Source organism: Pelophylax lessonae (genome assembly GCF_965119305.1).
Source record: "Pelophylax lessonae genome assembly, chromosome: 1".
NCBI classification, from domain to species: Eukaryota; Metazoa; Chordata; class Amphibia; order Anura; family Ranidae; genus Pelophylax; species Pelophylax lessonae.
This window is the reverse complement of record NC_138768.1, coordinates 739,568,205-739,580,806: the sequence shown is the minus strand read 5'-3', so window position 1 is coordinate 739,580,806 and position 12,602 is coordinate 739,568,205. Positions and strand designations below refer to the sequence as shown.

Below are 12,602 nucleotides of genomic sequence, written 5' to 3'. Positions count from 1 at the left end.
GAGCTACTCATGTCCAATTCCTCGTCCTCACTGATGTCATTGAAGGTGTGTTCTTCCCCCCCATCCACGTACAACACCACGGGTACCAGATAGGTGACAACGAGCACCCTGGGATGCCTGCTGTGGTTGGTGTTCCTCCTCCTCAAAGCCACATTCCTCCTCTGACTCCTCTTCCTCACACTCCTCTTCCAGTGTTGCCGCAGGTCCAGCAATCGATGGTAAGGCTGTTTCTGGTGGTGGTGATGGTGACCACAACTCTTCCTCTTCCTCTTCACGCTCATCTACGGCCTGATCCAGCACTCTTCGCAGGGCACGCTCCAGGAAAAAAACATATGGGATGATGTCGCTGATGGTGCCTTCAGTGAGACTCACTAGGTTTGTCACCTCCTCAAAAGGACGCATGAGCCTACAGGCATTGCGCATGAGCGTCCAGTAGGGTGGCAAAAAAATACCCAGCTCCGCAGAGGCTGTCCTAGCACCCCGGTCATACAAATACTCGTAGACCGCTTTTTCTTGTTGGAGCAGGCGGTCGAACATTAGCAGTGTTGAATTCCAACGTGTCGGGCTGTCGCAAATCAAGCGCCTCACTGGCATGTTGTTTCGCCGCTGAATATCTGCAAAGTGCGCCATGGCCGTGTAGGAACGCCTGAAATGGCCACACACCTTCCTGGCCTGCTTGAGGACGTCCTGTAAGCCTGGGTACTTCTGCACAAAACGTTGCACAATCAGATTCAACACATGTGCCATGCACGGCACATGTGTCAACTTGCCCAAATTCAATGCCGCCAACAAATTGCTCCCGTTGTCACACACCACTTTGCCGATCTCCAGTTGGTGCGGGGTCAGCCACTGATCCACCTGTGCATTCAGGGCGGACAGTAGTGCTGGTCCGGTGTGACTCTCTGCTTTCAGGCAAGTCAACCCCAAGACAGCGTGACACTGTCGTATCCGGCATGTGGAATAGCCCCTGGGGAGCTGGGGGGGTGCAGTTGGTGTGGAGCAAGACGCAACAGCAGAAGAGGACTCAGCCGAGGAGGTTAGCAAAGAGGATGGAGTAGGAGGAGTAGAGGAGGTGGCAGCAGGCCTGCCTGCAAGTCGTGGCGGTGTCACCAACTCCTCTGCAGCAGAGCCACGCATTCCATGCTTGGCAGCCGCCAGCAGGTTTACCCAATGCGCAGTGTACGTTATATACCTGCCCTGACCGTGCTTTGCAGACCAGCTATCAGTGGTCAGATGGACCCTTGCCCCAACACTGTGTGCCAGACGTGACATGATTTCCTTTTCCACAATAGAGTACAGGTTGGGGATTGCCTTTTGTGAAAAATAATTTCGGCCGGGTACCTTCCACTGTGGTGTCCCAATAGCGACAAATTTTTTGAAGGCCTCAGACTCCACCAGCTTGTATGGTAAAAGCTGGCGGGCTAAGAGTTCCGACAAGCCAGCTGTCAGACGCCGGGCAAGGGGGTGACTCTGCGAGATTGGCTTTTTGCGCTCAAACATTTCCTTCACAGACACCTGACTGTGGGCAGGTGACGAGCAGGAACTGCTGAAGGTGAGAGGCGGAGGGGCGGGTTGTTGATAGGGGGCATGGAGGACAGCAGTGGTTGACGTGGCTGAAGATGCTGGACCAGGAGGAGGATGGTGGCTTTCAGTTTGTGTGCTGCTTTTACTCATGTGTTGATCCCATAGGCGTTTGTGATGTGAGATCATGTGCCTTCGCAAAGCAGTTGTACCTAGGTGGGTGTTGGACTTCCCACGACTCAGTTTCTTTTGGCACAGATTACAAATGGCATCGCTGATATCAGAGGCAGACACACAAAAAAAATGCCACACTGCTGAGCTTTGCAAGGACGGCATTCTGGTGGTGGCAACAGCTTGCGTTGATTGGCGTGCTGTCTGGCTGACCCCGGGTGCCGAATCTACATGCTGTCTGACTGCGCCACTAGCTCCTTGCGATGACCTCCTCCCCCTGCTTCCAACTCGTCTCCTCCTCCTCTCTGTCTCCCCATCTGAACTTTCCCCCTCTTCTTCTGCTCTTCGAGCAGGCACCCAGGTGACATCCACAGACACATCGTCATCATCAGCCGCTTCACTTGACAACTCAGCAAAGGCAGCAGCAGCAGGTACAACATCATCATCATCACAATGTACGTCCATGTGTATAATGCTGCCTGACTGAGACATATCCCCGTTATCTACATCCTCTGGCACTAATAGTTGCGCATCACTTATTTCTTCAAACTGATGTGAAAATAACTCCTCTGACGGATCAAGTGAAGCGGCTGTGGTGCTAGTGTTGGTGGTGGTGCCGGCGGGCTGGCGAGTGGTAAATTGAGAGGTGCCCGAAGCTGAGCTGGAGGAGGATGGTGCATTAAGGTTCCGAGCGGAAGCTGTAGACGATTGGGTGTCCTGTGTAAGCCAGTCAACTATGGCCTCAGAATTTTTTGAGTTCAGGGTCTGTGGTGGCCTCTGAACACTGGGCATTATTCTAGGGCCTAAGGAAATCACAGCACCACGACCACGACGGCCCTTGCGTGGTGGCCTGCCTCTGCCTGTCATTTTTTTTTTAATGTGTTGTTACTGTTGTACTATGAGTGCAAGCTGCTGTGCCACCTTATATATCAGTGGTGGGTGGGCAGTGGCACAGTACACTCTCTGTGGACCTGACAGCAGTCACTGGCACCCAGGCAACTGCAATTTAAAAAATATATATATTTTTTTTTACTTTGCAAGCTGCTGTGCCACCTTATATATCAGTGGTGGGTGGGCAGTGGCACAGTACACTCTCTGTGGACCTGACAGCAGTCACTGGCACCCAGGCAACTGCAATTTAAAAAATATATATATTTTTTTTTACTTTGCAAGCTGCTGTGCCACCTTATATATCAGTGGTGGGTGGGCAGTGGCACAGTACACTCTCTGTGGACCTGACAGCAGTCACTGGCACCCAGACAACTGCAATTTAAAAAATATATATATATTTTTTTACTTTGCAAGCTGCTGTGCCACCTTATATATCAGTGGTGGGTGTGCAGTGGCACAGTACACTCTCTGTGGACCTGACAGCAGTCACTGGCACCCAGGCAACTGCAATTTAAAAAAATATATATATTTTTTTTACTTTGCAAGCTGCTGTGCCACCTTATATATCAGTGGTGGGTGGGCAGTGGCACAGTACACTCTCTGTGGACCTGACAGCAGTCACTGGCACCCAGGCAACTGCAATTTAAAAAAATATATATATTTTTCTTACTTTGCAAGCTGCTGTGCCACCTTATATATCAGTGGTGGGTGGGCAGTGGCACAGTACACTCTCTGTGGACCTGACAGCAGTCACTGGCACCCAGGCAACTGCAATTTAAAAAAATATATATTTTTTTTTTACTTTGCAAGCTGCTGTGCCACCTTATATATCAGTGGTGGGTGGGCACACAGTGGCACTGCAGTGGGCACAGTACACTCTGTGGACCTGACAGTCACTGGCAGCCCAGGCAACTGCAATAATAAAAAATATTTTTTTTTTCAATTTATTGCAACAAGATGCTGTGCCAACGTATATATATCAGTGGTGGGCAGTGCACTGCAGTGGGTACAGTGCACTCTGTGGACCTGACACAGCACTCACTGCAATTATGACAGAGGAAAAAAAAATATTTTTTAAAATGCCAGGTACTGTGCCTGTGCCACCCGAAATGAGTGTGGTGTGCACACAGTACAGTCTGTGGTAGGTCTGTGGCCTCTCACACACAGCGGGCAGGCAACTGCAGTGTACAATAGATATATATATATATATATATATATATATATATATAAAGAAAAAAATCTATTACCTTACCAGCCCTTAAAAGGGCTTTTGGGGACACTATATATATATATATATATGTGTATATATATAAATAAAAAAATCCTCAATTACCAGCCCTTAAAAGGGCTTTTGGGGACACTAGATAGATATAGATATATATATATATGAAGAAACAACTCAATTACCAGCCCTTAAAAGGGCTTTTGGGGACGCTAGGTATATATATATATATATATATATATATATATATATATATATATAAAAAAAAAAAAAACCCACAAATACCAGCCCTTAGAAGGGCTTTTTGGGGTGCTGATATTACAGCAGTAGTGGACCAAGAACACTGCAAGACCAGGAACACTGACTAACTGTCCCTAGCTTAACAGCAGCAGCAGCAGCAGCAGCTCTCCCTACTCTCACTACACACACTGCTTCAGAATGATCTAAGATGGATGCTGCCCTTGCTTATTTATAGGAGGTGGGAGGGTGTGGGAGGGAGGTACGCTGATTGGCTGGAAATGTGTCTGCTGACTGTAAAGTTCAGGGTCAAAGTTTGCCTCAATGATGTCTTATGGGGGGCGGACCGAACATCGCATATGTTCGCCGGCAGCGGCGAACGCGAACATGCTAAGTTCGCCGGGAACTGTTCGCCGGCGAACAGTTCTATACATCTCTACTGGTCAGGCATCTGGATGTATCCAAATGGTAAAGTCGGGATTCTTGCAGAGCCAGGACCAGCTCTGTCATGTCAGCCGACTGCAGGCTTTAGCTCGGTGTCAGCTGAATCTGGATCACAGGAGTGCAGAAATCAGTGCACTCCTGTGACCCACAAGAAAAGTATGGCCAAGTAAAACATGCTTTATTTGTTAAAACTCAATAAACATTTAATATTTAAAAAAATATACAATAAAACCTTGGATTAAGAGTAACTTGATTTGAGAGCGTTTTGCCAGGCAAGCAAACTTTTTTTTATAAATTTTGACTTGATAAACAAGCGATGTCTTGATATACAAGTAGCGTCATGTCACAACAGAGTATAAAAGAGAAGAGAGGCGCCTCCAAGTGTAGCAATATTGTTACATTTAATAAGGGTACAACATTTAGTAACGCACATGGTTGATGATTAAAGCATCTAGGTATGCTGGCATCTGGGGTAGAGCTGTCCACAAAGCCCGTCCTCCACACTGCCATCGACATCATTCCTTCCACGTTGTGCTCCATGAGCGCTTCAAGCCTCACTTTCAGATTGCCCTACTGCAGGCTTTGGATTACAAGCATGTTTCCGGAACAAATTATGCTCGCAATCCAAGATTTTACTGTATTTCTGTTTTAAACCCCAATAAAGGGCAGCGGCTATATTTTTCCATTCTTTGGTTTCCTAAAGTTTTATTTAATTTTATTTGTTATTATATTGGTGTGTTAATGCATTTTTTTTAATACATGCTTAGCTTACATTTTTTGGGTTTTTGACAGGTTTACTTTAAGCATGCATGCTACAATATCATAGGCAGCAAAATACACTACTTTCTATTTCAAGTCCCTTTTTGGTATATCTATGATCTAGATCTAAATATTATAGAATCTGGATCCACAAAACTGTCTCTTTCTCCTTTCATATTCGAGATGCTGGCTATCAAAGCAACGTATCAGCAGGATATGAAAGATGGAAATTATGCATAAAGAAAATCCAGGATTTTAATAATGTTACTGTGAACATCCAACTTGTAATGATCAAACACAGATAAAAGGTTTAGTTAGGAGTGGCATATGCATATATATTCAAATACCCTGTGCATCACTGTGATTATGAGTTATTGTGTTGTACTCCAATAGAAGAGCAAAACTTTTATTGTGATCTAAACCAGAGGCATTTAGCCTTTTTTATGCAGTGCCCAGAAGTGCACTGTGTTCTGAGAATCTATTTTATTTTTTATTTAATTTTTATTTATATATTAGTTTATTATCCTTAAAGGGGAATCATAATGGTGGGTCAATCATATTTCTATTTTACCTTTTTTTCTTCTTTACATTTTTATTATTAATTTTTTTATCATAAATATAAATAAACAGATATAAATATACTATACCATATTTTATTATATAAGACAAAACATTTAAAGCAGTGTCCACCGATGAAGTAAGTGTTTTGCGGAGCATGTTGGATTTTCTAAAACAAATGCACAGTGGTAGCTTCTTCCTTTAAGACAGCCTTTCTCTAACCTAAACTCCAAAACTCCTTCTGCTTCGTTTGGGTGTGTGTGTGTAGTTTGAGCTTTAGCAATTCAGTTTTGTAAAGAACACATATTTTTTAACAATTAAGTTTAGCCTGGTGGACACAAGAAACAGCCTTGAGTTTCTCCCGAGCATAATAAATCACGAAAATGCTATACATTCCCTTTAAGACTGGAACACACTTTAACAGGCCAATTCTGTCCCAAGAAGAGACCCTCAACACCAAGGGGAAGCTTTTGAAATATTGAGTTCTCCAGCCATGCCGCTTTTTTATAAGTACACTGCTCAAAAAAAACTAAAGGAACACTTTTTAATCAGAGTAAAGCATCAAGTCAATTAAACTCCTGGGATATTGATCTGGTCAGTTAAGTAGCAGAGGGGGTTGTTAATCAGTTTCAGCTGCTTTGGTATTAATGGAATTAACAGGTGCACTAATATTTGTTTTCCTACTTAACTTTTTTGATTGTTTTTCACTAGTTGTGCATTTGGCTAACGTCAGTGTCACTACTGGTAGCAGGAGGCAATACCTGGACCCTATAGAGGTTGCACAGGCAGTCCAAGTTCTCCAGGATGGCACATCAATACGTGCCATTGCCAGAAGGTTTGCGGTGTCTCCCACTCCCAGCACAGTCTCAAGAGCATGGAGGAGAATCCATGAGACAGGCAGTCACTCCAGGAGAGCTGCACAGGGCCGTAGAAAGTCCTTAACCCACCAGCAGGACCCATATCTGCTCTTTTGTGAAAGGAGGAACAGGATGAGCTCTGCCAGAGCCCTACAAAATGACCTCTAGTTGACCACTGGTGTGAATGTCTCTAACCAAACAATCAGAAACAGATTTCATGAGGGTGGCGTGAGGGCCTGACGTCCCGTGGAGCTCGATTGACATTTGACATTGAACACCAGAATTGGCAAGTCCGCCACTGGCACCCTTTGCTTTTCACAGATGAGAGCAAGTTCACTCTGAGCACATGTGACAGACGTGAAAGGGTTTGGAGAAGCCATGGAGAATGTTGTGTTTCCTGTAACATCGTTCAGCATGACGGGTTTGGTGGTGGGTCAGCGATGGTCTGAGGAGGCATATCCATGGTGGGATGCACAGACCTCTATAGGCTAGACAATGGCACCCTGACTGTCATAAGGTTTTAGGATGGAGTCCTTGAACCCATTGTCAGACCCTACGCTGATGCAGTGGGTTCTGGGTTCCTCCTGGTGCACAACAAATGCCCAGCCTCATGTGGGGAGAGTATACAGCCCGTTCCTGGAGGATGAAGGAATTGATACCATTGAATGGCCCCCATGCTCGCCTGACCTAAATCCAATAACTATTTTTATGCTACATGTATACTTGCACAAGGCTTTTAATATTTTGAAACACACAAAAGAATTGACCCCCAAAAAACAACATTCCCCGTAACTGAAAATATAAAATAAATGTTCTTCATTGAAAACTACAAAACATATAACAAGGGGATTATAATAAATACTTCAATAAAAATATTTAAAGCAAACCAAGCCATTTAAAAAACCATCATCAGTATGCTTATAAACCTATCTATTGTCTGCTGGGAGAACTCAGTGTGAGTACTCAGTGTAGTAGCTGGAAGGGCAAAAAATATGGTGCATACTATGGGTCAGGCCACCATATTTTTTGCTTTTACAGCTACCCAGCGGTGGTACCAGATCACCTTCTATACTGGCAAACATTCAACTCCAGGGTGTATCAGGGGGCATAGTAAGGGAGGGGGGGGGCAGCTGGTCAACTCGCCCCGGGCACGACATTTAGGGACACACAAAATGATTCCTTGGCCTGGGCCAGCCTTAGGTGTTCGGGCACACTGTGCGAGCTAATCTTGTGGCGCCCCCTCCATCCTCACCCCTCACCCCCTGGTCACCTAAACATACACAAAGAGGAAAAAAATATTTGTAACAAATAAGAGAGAGATGCAGGGGCTGCGGGCATAGTACAGGAGATGCAGGGACTGCGGGCATGGTTCAGGAGATACAGAGGCTGCGGGCATGATGCAGGGGCTGTGGGGAATGGTGCAGGAGATGCAGGGGCTGTGGGCATGGTACATACAGGGCTGGGGGCATGGTACAGGAGAGGCAGTGCTTCAGGCATAGTAAAGAAGATGCAGTGCCACGGGCATGGTACCGGAGATTCTCCTGGGGAATCTCCTGTACCATTCCCGCAGCACTGCATCTCCTGAGGAGATGCAGGGGCTGCGGAGGGGTCTCACTTAGCGTTTGGAGAGGCGCCTTGCATTTAAAAGGCATGCGCCGTCTGCTCGAGAATAGCCAAGCGTGTACAGTGTAACTGTCGGGCAGGCCACGGACATTTTTTTTTCAGGTGCATTGATCTTCAGACTGCTGCGAGCTGTGATGGCTGCACGGAGCTCCTGTTGCCCATAGCGCTCTGTGCGGCTGTACAGCGCGCACACCCCAAAGGCCGGCTCTGTCCTTGGCCACCCTGAGGGTCTATGCTACAGCTTATTGCCTCCCCCAGCCCATACACCTCCAATGAGGCATTCGGGCATTTCTCTCTGTGGCATCCTATTCCAATTCCCCCCCTCTTGGGACTTCTTTGGTACAGCCTGTACCTCTGGATCCCACTGGTGTTGCCTGTGTGTGAGAACAGTGGGAGGGGAGAGGCGATGCTCTGTGCAGATCATGGGAGAAGTGCAGTGGCTGTTAGCTGACCTCCCGGCAGAGGATACCAAGGAGTGGCTGGGTGGCGAGACTCCTAAAACAATACTGCCCGCTTGGTGTTGGGGAGAGCCCTGATCAGATGGACGATGGAGGCCATGGAGAGGTAAGGAGGATGATAGATCCACCGATCTAGTGGTCAGGTAGGTCAGTGTAGGGGGCAGGTAGGTCAATGTAATAGTCAGGTAGGTCAGTGTAGGAGGCAGGTAGGTCAGTGTAGGTAGGTCAGTGTAGGGGTCAGGTAGTCAGTGTAGTGGTCAGTGTAAGAACCGGGTAGGTCAGTGTAGTGGTCAGTGTAGGAATCAGGTAGGTCAATGTAGTGGTCAATGTGGGAATAAGTTAGGTCAGTGTAGGATTTAGGTAGGTCAGTGTAGTGGTCAGTGAAGGAATCAGGTAAGTTAGTGTAGTGGTCATTGTAGGAATCAGGTAGGTCAGTGTAGGAATCAGGTAGGTCAGTGTAGTAGCCAGTGTAGAAATCAGGTAGGTCAATGTAGGAATCAGGTAGGTCAGTGTAGTGGTCAGTGTAGAAATCATGTAGGTCAGTGTAGTGGCCAGTGTAGGAATCAGGTAGGTCAGTGTAGGGGTCAGGTAGGTCAGTGTAGGGGTCAGGTAGGTCAGTGTAGTGGTCAGTGTAGAAATCAGGTTGGTTAGTGTATTGGTCAGTGTAGGAACCAAGTAGGTTAGTGTATGAATCAGGTGTGCAAGTGTAGTGGTCAGTGTAGGAATCAGGTAGGTTAGTGTAGTGGTCAGTGTAGGAATCAAGTAGGTCAGTGTAGGAATCAGATAGGTCAGTGCAGTGACCAGTGTAGGAATCAGGTAGGTCAGTATTGTGGTCAGTATAGGAATCAGGTAGGTCAGTGTAGTGGTCAGTGTAGGAACCAGGTAGATCTGTGGAGGAATCAGGTAGGTCAGTGTAGTGGTCAGTGTAGAAATCAGGCAGGTCAGTGTAGTGCCAGTGTAGGAATCAGGTATGTCAGCATAGTGGCCAGTGTAGAAATCAGATAGGTAAGTGTAGTAGTTAGTGTAGGAATCAGGTAGGTCAGTATAGCGACCAGTGTATGAATCAGGTAGGTCATTGTAGTGGTCAGTGTGGAAACCAGGTAGATCAGTGTAGGAATCAGGTAGGTCAGTGTAGTGGTCAGTGTAGGAATCAGGTAGATTAGTGTAGTGGCCAGTGTAGGAATCAGGTAGGTCAGTGCAGTGGCAAGTGTAGGAATCATGTAGGTCAGTGTAGTGGCCAGTGTAGGAATCAAGTAGGTCAGTTTAGTGGTCAGTGTAGGAATCAGATAGGTCAGTGTAGTAGTTAGTGTGGGAATCAGCTAGGTCAGTGTAGTGGCCAGTGTATGAATCAGGTAGGTCAGTTTAGTGGTCAGTGTAGGAATCATGTAGGTCAGTGTAGGAACCAGGTAGGTCAGTGTAGGAACCAGGTAGGTCAGTGTAGTGGCCAGTGTAGGAATCAGGCAGGTCAGTGTAGAAATCAGGTAGGTCAGTGTAGTGGCCAGTGCAGGAGCCAAGTAGACAGTGTAGTGGTCATTGTGGAAATCAGGTAGGTCAGTGTAGTGGCCAGTGTAGGAATCAGGTAGTCAGTGTAGTGGTTAGTGTGGAAATCAGGTAGGTCAGTGTAGTGGTCAGTATAAGAATCAGGTAGGTCAGTGTAGTGGGCAGTGTAGGAATCAGGTAGGTCAGTGTAGTTGTCAGTATAAGAATCAGGTAGGTCAGTGTAGTGAGAAGTGTAGGAATCAGGTAGGTCAGGGTAGTGGCCAGTGTAGGAATCAGGTAGGTCAGTGTAGTGGCCATTGTAGGAATTAGGTAGGTCAGTGTAGTGGAAAGTGTAAGAACCAGGTAGGTCAGTGTAGTGGCCAGTGTAGGAATCAGGTAGTCAGTGTAGTGGTTAGTGTGGAAATCAGGTAGGTCACTGTAGTGGTCAGTATAAGAATCAGGTAGCTCAGTGTAGTGGTCAGTGTAGGAATCAGGTAGGTCAATGTAGTGGTCAGTGTAGCAATCAGGTAGCTCAGTGTAGTGATCAGTGTAGGAATCAGGTAGGTCAGTGTAGTGGTCAGTGTAGAATTAGGTAGGTCAGTGTAGTGGTCAGTGTAGAAATCAGGTAGCTCTGTGTAGTGGTCAGTGTAGGAATCAGGTAGGTCAATGTAGTGGTCAGTGTAGCAATCAAGTAGCTCAGTGTAGTGGTCAGTGTAGGAATCAGGTAGGTCAGTGTAGTGGTCAGTGTAGGAATCAGGTAGCTCAGTGTAGTGGTCAGTGTAGGAATCAGGTAGGTCAGTGTAGTGGTCAGTGTAGGAATCAGGTCGGTCAGTGTAGTGGTCAGTGTAGGAATCAGGTAGCTCTGTGTAGTGGTCAGTGTAGGAATCAGGTAGCTCAGTGTTGTGGTCAGTGTAGGAATCAGGTAGGTCAGTGTAGTGGTCAGTGTAGGAATCAGGTAGCTCAGTGTAGTGGTCAGTGGAGAAATCAGGTAGGTCAGTGTAGTGGTCAGTGTAGGAATCAGGTAGCTCAGTGTAGTGGTCAGTGTAGGAATCAGGTAGCTCAGTGTAGTGGTCAGTGTAGGAATCAGGTAGCTTCTTTGTAGTGGTCAGTGTAGGAATCAGGTAGCTCAGTGTAGTGGTCAGTGTAGGAATCAGGTAGCTCAGTGTAGTGGTCAGTGTAACCATAACTGATTTACTGTATTTATTGTATAATGTCTGCCACTATACTTCTTCTCTTTTGTTATAGATGGCTGGTGCAAATAATTTTCTTGCATTCTCTGACCCAAATTAGCTCATCCTGGGATTCTACCAATAGCCGACTATTAGGTTAATTAGCATACTGATGATGGTTCTTCACATGTAATTTGATTTGAAGTGCTTTTATTGGGGTTATATGCTCCTTGTTACATGTTTTATATGGAAGGACATCTTTTTTGTGTGTTCCATGCTGTTAGTTCCCCCTCCCTCTTCTACACTCAGTGGTGTGAGTTAATACATGGTTTGGCTTCAGCCAGCTTTTAATATTAATATTTAAAATATATACCAGTCAGTTTGGCACTATTTTTTACCCCACAAAATATGTTTCTATTAGATGATTAGTAAATGTAACAAACCTTAGACAATATATATTTATTTGGTACTGCATCTTTAGTCCCAACCCATGGGCTAAATACCTAACACTTATTATCTGCCAAAGTAATTTCTTCCATATTTTTATAGAGTTAAACAATAGCGGTGTGTGCTGTTTCCTCAAATGTAAATATCAAAAGTTTGACTTGATATGCTTCACTGAATAAATGGGAACTTATTGACAAAAAAACTGAAATAGCTACCAAGCCCCTCATTAGCCAGTCATGTGGTGTGAATGATGACTGTAGTTTGCAAAGACTGGCAGGAACTTACTAGCACCTCGCCCCCTATTATTTGGCTTTCCCATCATTAAACTGGCCTTAATTTAATCTGTAATTAGCTTAATTGTGTACACTGAACTGTCATTGGACAGCAGTGAGCTGTTCTGATATTCCTAAAAACAACTCAAAAAAATATGTCAGTATTGTTATTTTGCATGTCATGATTCTTATTTGTTTATTGCATATGCACATTCATATTCCAAAATATTCTGCAGCACTTTAAAGATATTTAAATTATTCCTGCCAGTGTCAACCTTGCAATGTCATAGGCTGCAAGTATGAATTGTATAATTGGCTGTAATTTCTTCTACAAACAAATTAGCTTTGCTGGTTGACTGCTGCTAGGGCCGATTAGAATATGAAATATAGACAATTATTTGTTGTAAGGAAGATATACATCGTTTTTTTAGTCAAACGTGCCTGAGCACTCTACTGTTGCTACACTTCACATATTCAAGAGTTAATTTTAGTTG

At 45.4% G+C, this 12,602-nt stretch overlaps 1 long non-coding RNA gene across 2 annotated transcripts; it reads left to right on the top strand.

Moving 5' to 3' along the window:
• The first annotated feature begins 9,479 nt into the window (after positions 1–9,479).
• LOC309544932 lies at positions 9,480–10,620 on the top strand. Of its 2 annotated transcripts, none has more exons than XR_014224865.1 (3): positions 9,480–9,698; positions 10,157–10,226; positions 10,555–10,620. It is a non-coding gene; the product is annotated as an uncharacterized lncRNA (long non-coding RNA). The 2 variants fall into 2 exon arrangements; XR_014224866.1 differs by having other exon boundaries at positions 10,157–10,255; positions 10,584–10,619.
• Positions 10,621–12,602: the final 1,982 nt, after the last annotated feature.